Consider the following 8168-nt stretch of genomic DNA (forward strand, 5'->3'; position numbering starts at 1 on the left):
TTTAAATTTAATATTCCCATTCAGCTGATGACCAAGAAACAGAAGTATTGTTCAGCTATGAGAATGCTATTATTCTTTGTCAGAGTTTTTCCAATTCTCTGTCTGCAACGAGTTGTTTCATATAACACTCACAGAAACAGTGTGTGTGTGGGGGGGAAAGGTTAAATTTTCAAATGTGTGAAACAAATTTTGGTTAGGGAAAAATGAAATACTTAAAAAAACTGCAGGACTTAGCATGTGAATGTGCATTTTGATATTCTAATCTGGATGTGAGTATGTGCATGTATATGAATAATATTCTAGTATGTAACATATCAGATTATTTGACCAGAAGTGTTTTGGTCTATTTAACTTCAAAAATCACTTTTAGCTTTCTGTTACAAAAATTGAAAAATATTTTAATAATAAAAAGTGGTCTGAGATGACACAATGGTCCCTAGGCTGGGACATAAGCAGGTCCTTTTCAAATGCAACTGTGAGAACACAGCACAGGTAGCTGGAAGCTTCTTCTGAGTCATCCTGAGGTATCGAGATCCTGAGCAAGGTGGGAGCTGGTTATATCAGAAAAGAGGTGATCTTTTGATCTAGATGACTACAGGAAGCTAAAGGACAAAGAAATTAGGAGAGCACCAGGATGCGCATAGCATTGTTCAGGAGGAAGATGTTAAGAAAGGAAATTTTTATACTCTGAATATAGGGAATTCCAATGACATGGGTTTTGTGACTTTGAGAAAAACAGATTTAACCTAAAGCCACGCAGTCTAGGATATTATTTTTCCAGAGTAAAGTTCAAAAGAACTAACTCTCTGTCAGTCTAGTAGATAAACCACTAAGGAAGAAAAGCAGGGGAGCTGTTGTCAGCTGAAATACATATTTGAACTATGGATCTTTTTTTTTTAAACTTCACTTGAGGATATTTTTTCCATTGCTTTTCAGAGAGAGTGGAAGGGAGAGAGATAGAGAAACACTGATGTGAAAGAGAAACATCAATTGGTTGCCTCCCATATGTACCCTGACTTGGATTGAACCCCAAACCCAGGCATGTGCCCTGACCTGTAATAGAACCAGGGGTCCTTCGGTGCACAGGATGGTGCCCAACCAACTGAGCCACTCTGGCCAGGTTAGGAGAACTTTAAAAAAAAAAAAAAAATATATATATATATATATATATCTTATATATATATATATATATATATATATATATATATATATATATATATATATATATATCTTTGTTGATTTCAGAGAGAGGAAGGGAGAGGGAGAGAGCAATAGAAACATCAATGATGAGAGAGTCATTGATCAGCTGCCTCCTGCAGGCCCCCGACTGAGGATCGAACCCACAACCCAGGCATGTGCCCTGACTGGAAATCCAACCATGATCTCCTAGATCCTAGGTCAGTGCTCAACAGCTGAGCCAAGGCCAGCTGGGCAGGAGAACTTTTTAAAAATGCCCATTCCACACCTAGAACTATGTAATTAAAAGCTCTGAGAGTGTGCATGAAAATCTGCATTAAAAAACAAGCCTGGAGAGATTAACCAAAGAATTTATATGCATATATGCATAACCCTTGGATACAGACAATAGTGTGGTGAAGGCCTGGGGCAGGGGGCGGGGCGGGGGGAGGGGTGGATGGGGTCAATGGGGAAAAAAGGGGACATCTGTAATACTTTCAACAATAAAGGTAAATTAAAAAAGCAAACAAGACTCCATGTCTTTACACTTACTAAATATTTAAAGAACAACTTGATTGTAGAATGATAGGTTTTAAGTTCTTTAAGGTTGCTCAATGTATGTACCAATTTGTAATGAAGTGTGTGTGTGTATGGCTGGGGTAGGAAGTGTGCTGAAGTTTGAAAGAACCTGACAGTCTGGGCATTGGCTATGAAAATGATGATTTTCTTGAGAGTGGAGAATGCAGCAGTCAAGATAGGGCGATATAGAGAAGGCAAGGAGCAAGCATTGGTGACCAAAATGTCTTGTTTATGGGTGCTTGATGGCTATGGTTCATTACATAAATCCCTCTGTGAAACAAAATATTTTATGCTGACATAAACTAGGTAGCCTGAAACAATAATATAAAACATGTATTTAAATTTGACCAATTCCTAAAAGACAACAGTTAGCCTTTTTAGGAGTATGGTATTATTTTAAAGCCCAACTATCTTGTGACTCATTATTTTGAATAATTTTTATCACCGTCATTTTTAAACTAATATATAAGCTGTAACCATCAGGTTAAATAATTTGAATAAGCTAACAGTTTATCTAATTTATTTTCTTCAGTGCACATTAGTCTTAGAACTTCTCTTGGGAAAGATAAATAACTTAAAACACAGACAGTACATAGTGAAGATTTTCTGCTCTATTAAGATCTGCAACTAATGTTAATCTTACCTATTAAGGGGAATGTTCATGAGATAGAAGTGTGATATTTGGGGGGGGGGGGGGCTCACTTTTAATGCTTTCCTGATTTCACAGAGCATGGTAATATCTTTCTGGTTTAAAGATAAAATTTTTACTATAACTAAACCATTAAAATAAAGGGCTCTGGCCAGTGTGTCTCAGTTGGTGGACATTGTCCTGTGCACTGAAAGGCTGCTGGTTCAATTCTGAGTCAGGGCACTTGCTTGGGTTGGGGGCTCGATCCCTAGTAGGGGGCATGTGGGAGGCAGCCAACTGATGTTTGGCTCTAACATAAATGTTTCTCTCTCTCCCTCTGCCTGCCTCTCTGTTTAAAAATCAGTTTTAAAAATCTTTAAAAGAAAAAATATATAATAAACTGCTTTACTGTTTAGTTTATGCTGCTCATTATTTTTACTTTTCAGAAGATTTTTAAAACTGGGGAGAAAAACCCACAGATTTTTAAATGCAGCTATATATGCAGCAAGTACTTACCAATATGTGTTATTTCCATTTCCTTTTCTCTCTCTTTTCTTTCTTTTTGGATAAAATTTTATATTCAATAATGTTTACAAAAAGATCGATAATAAAGAGTTATAAAATGAGTGAAAATATTCCTCTCACTCTCAGTTACTCCTCCCTGGTGCAAACATCATATACATATATTTAAATAGTTCCAGAGACACTTTTATATGTTCTTATAACTTTATTTCCCTCAATATATATATCTCTATATAAACATAAATACAAAATACATATTATATATATTTTTTATATATATACACACACACGTATGTTCTATTACATAAATGTAGTCTTAGGTGTCATTTTAAAATTAATGCTGTCAAATTTAAGCATTATTTGAACAAATTTAAAGAACAGTTTAATTCTAGACTAAGCATAATTATAAGGTTTTTAAATCAAAAGTAACAGGTTGAGAATCTGTATGTCATGAAATTGTCACTGATATTCCCATTTTCTTTAGAAGGTGATAAGCCCTCTTTCTAACTTACTCTGATTCATGGATGGTTTTAAAAAGGAGTGCTCACATTTATGAAAACTCTTTCTTTATGATAGTTTAAAAATTAAAATCTGGACAATACACTCATTCTATTTCCATGTGAAAATTACCATTTTTTCTACCTCCTGTTCATCAGCCCTCTTTTGGAGCTAATAATTGAAGAATATGTCCATTGATTGAGCCACTTCACGGCTGAAAAGACTGAAGCCATTTTCATGTTAGGGAAACAGGCCCAAGATATTCTTGGATACCATACAAAGAGTTTAGGATTTCTACCAGACTGAAGAGCTAAACTTTTCTTTCCCTTTAGCACACAGTAAATGATCCAAACAAATACAAGGTAGAGCACATTTATATTCATCTTTTTTCAAAAAATCAGTTGAATTTTAAAATTGTAGTGGGGAACACTAATCTAAAAAAACACACACTGAGATTTTGCTTTGTGGAAAAAAAAACCTGGCTCTCACTCAAGTATCACTGTAATTCATTATCAGATCTACTTGTATCTGTTTATTTTTTCTCCTCTAACAAAGGGAATTGGGCTGGCTCAGCAGAAATCCCTCCTATTCCCTTCACCACATCTACACACTGACTTGAGCCTATATTTATCTTCTATTACAACTAGAAAAGTGCCCTCACTCCTATCAAATGTGAATCTCTGCAGATGCTTCTGGATCCCATCCAACTCCGCTTCTCCACTTCCTCTGCGTCTCCTCCGTCTGTATCGTCAGACTCTCCACTGCAGGAGACAACCAGCATACTCCCATTTTTAAAAGAGTGCACAGAAATCCTGCCCCCAAATACCATTGGCTCCATATCTTAATCCAGCAATTCCTCCATTTTTCTTGTCCCTTTACAGCAACCTGGTATTTGACCTTCTTCCCTGAATCTAGTTTCACACCTTCCCAGAAAAAATTCCTCCAGCACGTTTGCTTTCTGTTCTTGAGTTCTCCAAGACTCCTCCTGCAGCACCTTGCCCTCTTCCTAGAATGTTCTTTCTTCAGCTGTTTACAAGGTCTCAACTGTAGAATCTTTCCCCAGACATCATCCTTCCTTGAGTACCTTATAAATAAATTGCACCTCCTACTCCAGTTATCTGCTAACAAGTATTCTTACTCTGCTATCAGTACAACCTCCAACTCCCAAGTGTATGTTTTCTTATTTGCTTATGTTTATGTCTTTTCTTCTAGAATGTAAACTCCATGAGGGTAGATTCCATCACTTACCTAGTGTCTAGGACATAATAGTCACTCCCAATAAATATTTGGTAACTGAATAGATTGCTGATGTATGTGCCAGATACTGTGGGTGCAGATAAAGCCACAGTTTTCCTTCCCCAGCAACTTCATATAAACTAGCATGCATGCATGCATAGTGCATACAATACCTAGGGTAATACGAAGGAGGTTCACTTATAATCAAATGGAGAAATTGGTATGGTTATAGTTTTTATTCTGTCTGGTCCCATGAACTGAATTTGAGCTCCAGTAGCTAGAGGAGAAGACCAGAAATAAACAGAACTAGAGTTAATTTTTATTGGTTTATTTTCTTTATTTTTTATTTTCTTTCTTTATTGTTTTTGGAGGGGAAGGGACACCACACCTCTACCCAGTTAAGAGAAACATTTTTATCAGCACAGAGGTCTTTTTTTATATATACTGATCATGCCATGAATTCATGGGGGGTGGGTCCCAGCAGCTCAGACTCCTTCCACTGGCTCTCACAAGGTGAGCTTCCCTGGCTGGAGCAGGCTGGCACTTCAGTTGAACCCAGGTCCCTTTCTCTTTGGCTTCTTTCCCTTTCTGATCATTTTCCTTCACATTTTCCTTCAGGAAGCTATCTCCGCTCTTAGAGTGCTTAATATGCTCAATACATACATCAATTCTCTAGGCAAGAATCTTGCCCTTCACTTGTTTGTTCACAACAATGCCCACCGCATGCTGGGTGACACTGCAGACTCCTCCAGTTTTGCCATGGTAGCATTTGTGGGGCATTCCTTTTTGAACAGTGCCCATTCCCTTGATGTCCACAATATCACCTTCCTTGTAGATGTGCATTTATGTGGCCAAAGGAACAACTCCATGTTTTCTATAAGGTCTAGAGAACATATAGCAGATGCCTCTCCTCTTTCCCTTTGTGTTGGTCGTTTTGGCGAATTACTGGAAGGTGGCAGTTCTGGCCTAAAGGAACTCTTTATTTTTATTTTATGAGAGTCTTGGGAAGCAAACAGGTAAGATAAAAGCTAGCAGGAAAAAAAAAATGTATGAGGCTCTAGAACTAGTAAGAACTGCTTAAAGTCCTGGAGAAAAACTTGTAGTTTTGACGGGGGAAGAAAGGCCTTGGCCCCGTGAGGCCTGGAGAACGTAGGAAATCCGTCGTGGACAGGCAGAGTTAAGTGGCATTGTCTAGTGGTTTTGCAGCCAGAGAAGTGGACAAGTGAGAACCAGAATAGGAAAGAAAAAAACCGGGTGGATGTTGCCAAGTGATCACAGTTGACTAGTTCTAAATATACATGAGAAACCATTGAAGCAGCTCTTAGAAACACCAGCTGACAATTTGAGTGAAACTAATTTTCAGCAAACTAGTAAGAGTTAAAGTTGCCCTCATTTATTCATTTAAATTAAATATGAATGTGTGTGTGTATATATATGCGTGTGTGTATGTGTATGTGTATTTTACATACAATGTGACCTAAAATTCCTAGAATAAAAAGCCTAGGACATCTGGAGGACACTGGCTAGGATCATACTTGAGGATTGATTTTCATCTAGGAGCATCGTGACTATTTCCTTTGCCAGTTTTTAATGTGTTTGCCATTAGTTTCCTTGATCGATATGTCACGGTTTTAGTATCACTTTTCTAGAAAGGGTTGTATTCTAAGGTTATCACCAGGCCAAAAACCAGTTGAAAGCAGAATTGCTTAAACTGCAAATTTGTTATGTATGCTTATATCTCACTGAAAACCCTGTTAAGAAGCTTGCCCTCCTACCTACAGATCACCGCCTTCCTGCTATGTCTGACACAGGTCTCAGTAGAAGCATTTTCTCATGTTAAATTTTATGAATATCCAGCAGATAATAACAGACTAAAAATCATTAGAACCTATATATAGCTTCCCAAATCTGATTTTGTACTACTTCCAATTATGTCAAGAGTGACTTGAATCTCTATTAAAATTTTAATAAGATCTAAAGAAAAAGCATAACAATGGCAGTTTTTCTGGGAATGAGGGAGAGTCTGACAGTGACAAGTTAGAGAAAAAAAAAGATATGTAGAAATCTAAATTTCATATTCCTCTGAAAGATGGAATAATTATAGTTTAAAGTGTATAACTTTTATGATATTTATTAGAGGTAAGGTACAAGGAACAAAGCAAACATCAAGCACTCACACTGCATAATTATGACCAAAGAAATTAGCTTTCTGATGCAGTACCTAGAATAAAACTAATTCATATCCAGAAAAGTCAATATTCAATTCAAGAGCAGTGCCTCCATCTCAATAATGATGGAGAAAAAAAGACTGACCAGGTGCTTTAACAATACAACGAACATACATTATGAAAAATGCTCACAGGTAAGGTTTTAAACTCCACTTGTTTTATAAAAGTCAACTACATTCTTGGAATAATTGGCCCTTCACTTTGAAGAAACTTAAATCATAGAATTCTCAAAGGAAGGACATTTTGATGCTTCCAGTAAGATTTTTTGAAAAAAAGTATTGAGAGGAAAGAAAGGAGATATATTACCAGTCACAGTCAGTTAAGAGAAAGTCAGGGGGCCTCCTACTTCTCCTCATTTGAACTTTTGCTTAGAAAACACCTGTTTTCAGCAGTATGGTTGACAAGATCTCCTGAAAAACACCTTTAAAATAAAGAATAAAACACAGAGAGACCTGAAGGGAGTGTTAGTGGTAATAATGTATATTATTTCTTACAATGGGTGGTGGGCTTGGGGGTGGTATTTATTTTACTATTGTGCTTTATTTCAATTAACATATGTCTATATGTGTATGTGTGTATCTTTCCCACATTTTTGGTAACAATTTTTTCATAATAGTAAAGGAAAATATCAGGTTACAAAATTTCACTTATGCATCATAATCATAGTTATTTATAAAGAGCAGTAAAAATCTTGTGCATAGAAAGAAGAGTAATAAAATAGTAATAGTGATTGATATTCATTTGTGGGAATGTAGATTATTGCTTTTCCTTAAAAAGTTTATGTAGTTTCAAATTTTTTATAGTGGGTAACTTTTCCTACAACTTTTACCTATTTCATTAAGAGAAATAAAAACAAAATAAGAAAAAGTGTTATGTCCATATAAAAATGAAAATGCAAACTATGTCTACTCACAAATCTCTATATGCTGTGAACAGCAGCATTGTTTGTAATAGCTAAAAATTGGGAACCACCCAGATGTTGTCCAATGGGTGATGATTAAACAAACTATGCTATACCCTTACAGTGGAACACTACTCACAATAAAAAGAAACAAACTGTTGATATATACAATAATTTGGATGCATCTCAAGGTCACTAAGATGAGTGAAAAAAAGAGTCAGTATCAAAATATGTATACTGCATGTTTCCATTTTTATAATATCCTCAAAATAACAAAATTATAGGGATGGAGAACACACTAGTGGTTGCCAGTGGTTAGGGATGGTCGTGGGGAGGAGGTGAGGGTGATATACTCTAGAGGGAGCATGAGGGAGACCTTGTGGTAATGGACTAGCGCTGT

General features: G+C 36.4%; 1 pseudogene across 1 annotated transcript; it reads right to left on the bottom strand.

The window, feature by feature from the left end:
- Positions 1-5087: 5087 nt before the first annotated feature.
- LOC308561611 (large ribosomal subunit protein eL21 pseudogene) lies at positions 5088-5581 on the bottom strand (annotated as a pseudogene). The gene has a single exon. The product of its transcript is annotated as a large ribosomal subunit protein eL21 pseudogene (transcript).
- Positions 5582-8168: the final 2587 nt, after the last annotated feature.

The sequence above is a fragment of the Miniopterus schreibersii genome (assembly GCF_964146895.1).
Source record: "Miniopterus schreibersii genome assembly, chromosome: 9".
Lineage (NCBI taxonomy): Eukaryota > Metazoa > Chordata > Mammalia > Chiroptera > Miniopteridae > Miniopterus > Miniopterus schreibersii.